We start from the raw sequence: 2,416 nt of genomic DNA, 5'->3' as shown, positions 1-2,416 counted from the left end.
TGAAACGCGTGAACGAATTTATAAACGTGTTTTACTTAATTAATTAATGAATATATATGTATCTATTAAAAGTATAAAATACGCACGTGAACATTGAATATATAGTATATCACACAAAATATAAGTGAAAAGTGGTATTTTGTACAAAAATGTGGGGGTGGTAGTGAAGATTATTTAACAACAAATTGCTATTAGCAACTACTTTGTGAGAGTGATATATTCATGTAGAGAAAGCCTCCCCCAACATTCTGTCCAAGTTTCATGACGAAATTCCATATACTTTCGCTGAAATCTCGATTGGTTCCGTTTTGGAAAGCTGTTGCGCATAAAATTTCGTTGGCGTTCAGTTTGCATTTCTGCATAAACTGTTCTTCTCGCCTTTAGAAAAAAACAACTCTCCGAACAACTTCGACTGCGACTTATCTTGAGTTTCTTCCGGCCTTAAGCTGATAAAACTTTGTGGCTTTGCGTGACATTTATAACTTTGCCAGCAAAGCGCCAGACGCAAAAGTTATGCCACAATGAACACAAATAAAACAGTTTTGTACTCCTTCTTTACTCGTCAAATTTTTATGTTTGGGCAAGAATTTTGGACGAAACAAAATAAATATCAAACCGGCTGATTGCTAATAATAATAATAATAGTTTGGCGCTTACACATATGTTAGTGTTTGGCCGAGCTTCTCCTCCGAATTGTGGCGTGCGCCTTGATGTTGTCACACAAAGCGGGGGACATACAGTTTTACGCCGACTCCGAACGGCGATTGTATTTTTATGAGAAGCTGTTTTTCATGGCAGAAAAACACTCGGAGGGTTGCCATTGCCTGCCGAGGGACGACTGCTGTTAAGAAAAAACCTTTTTTCAATATTTTTTTGCGATGTTGCTTTGACCAGGGTTTGAACCCAGGTGCTGCGGAGTGGAAGCGCGCACTGCTTACCACTACATCATAGCGGCTGATTGTTAACGGGCGCAAAAAGATGGGAGTTTGCCATTGCTGCAACGTTCTATGTGGCATTAGGGTGGCCCAAAAATTAGTGTAAAAAAAGAAAAGTCGGAATTTTTATGCTCCTCCCCCTAGGATGGTTCTATACCGAAAAAATAGACCCCTATTTTTTTTAAATCAAACAAAATATTTAGAGGTCGCTCAAAGCGCTCAAAGTTTTCCATGTATTTTATATGGGGAAAAACGACTTTTCGTAGAAATGGTATACAATTCTTGAAAATCAATATTCTTCAGGAGATTCCCGGTAATAATACCCAATTATTTAACCATTTTTTCATAGCACAGTAAAACCCGCTTAAGTACTTCGCGAAAAATGTCAGCTTTTTGAGGTACTTAGGCGAGTTGGGTACTTAAAAGAACCCGCTTAAGTACCTTGATGCCGGTACTTAAGCGAACATAATTATTGATGTAGTTACATCTTTTTGCTAACTTACATAAATATGTAAATCCTTGAATAAAACATGAACATTTAATGAAGTAGTAGTGTAGTTTAAAACCAAGACCGTAGCATTATTTAAGATTTCTCAATTAAAATACAGTTCATTCCCTAAAAAATACCATATAAACCTTAGCTTAAGATTTTATAGAACACTTTCAAATTCACCAAAATTTTAAATTTTTTCCTCAGAAGTGTTTTATGAGTATACAGTAGGGCTGTGCGATTAATTGATTACTCAAAATTTTAATTAATCATAAAGTAAATAACTCAATTATTCGATTATTTGGAAATTATGATTACTCAAAAGTTCAGTTAGTCGAGTAAGCAAGATTTTTGATTAACCAAAAAAAAAAAATATTTGAGTAAGTTGCTTTATGATTAATCAACATTTCGAGTAAAATGAGTAATCAACATTTCAACTCTTTACATAAGCGGGTTTCACTGTAACTATATTTTATAGGTCCGCAAAAACCCCTAGAAAATGCCAGAAAGAGCAACGGGGGGATAAATAAAAAATATTTAGCATTGAAAAATGGTTAAATAAACAATCGGATATTGTTATTGGAAGACTCCTGAAGAGAACCAGAGTTTGCCTATCGAAAAATATTGATTTTCAAGAATTTCGTACCATTTCCACGAAAAGTAGTTTTTCCCCATATAAAATACATGGAAAACTTTGAGCGCTGTGAGCGACCTCTAAATATTTTTAGATTTCAGAAAAAAAATAGGGAATGATTTTTTTCGATATAAAACAATCTTAGGTGGTGAGAGCATTAAAATTCCGACTTTACTTATTTTGGACCTACAAAAATTTGCTAAATCAAGTTTTTTAAAAATTTTAATTGTTGCACAGGTCTCTAGCAATAATTTGGCTTTAACAGATTGAAAAAATATCAATTAGTCGACGAGTTATAGCCAAAAAACCATATAAACAATATGCTGAAAATCGGCATTTGACTGCAAAGTTCGCAGG

Source organism: Rhagoletis zephyria, unplaced genomic scaffold, assembly GCF_001687245.7.
Source record: "Rhagoletis zephyria isolate East Lansing unplaced genomic scaffold, Rhagoletis_zephyria_1.1 Rzeph_scaffold_00927, whole genome shotgun sequence".
Classification (NCBI taxonomy): domain Eukaryota; kingdom Metazoa; phylum Arthropoda; class Insecta; order Diptera; family Tephritidae; genus Rhagoletis; species Rhagoletis zephyria.
This window is presented reverse-complemented; position numbering follows the sequence as displayed.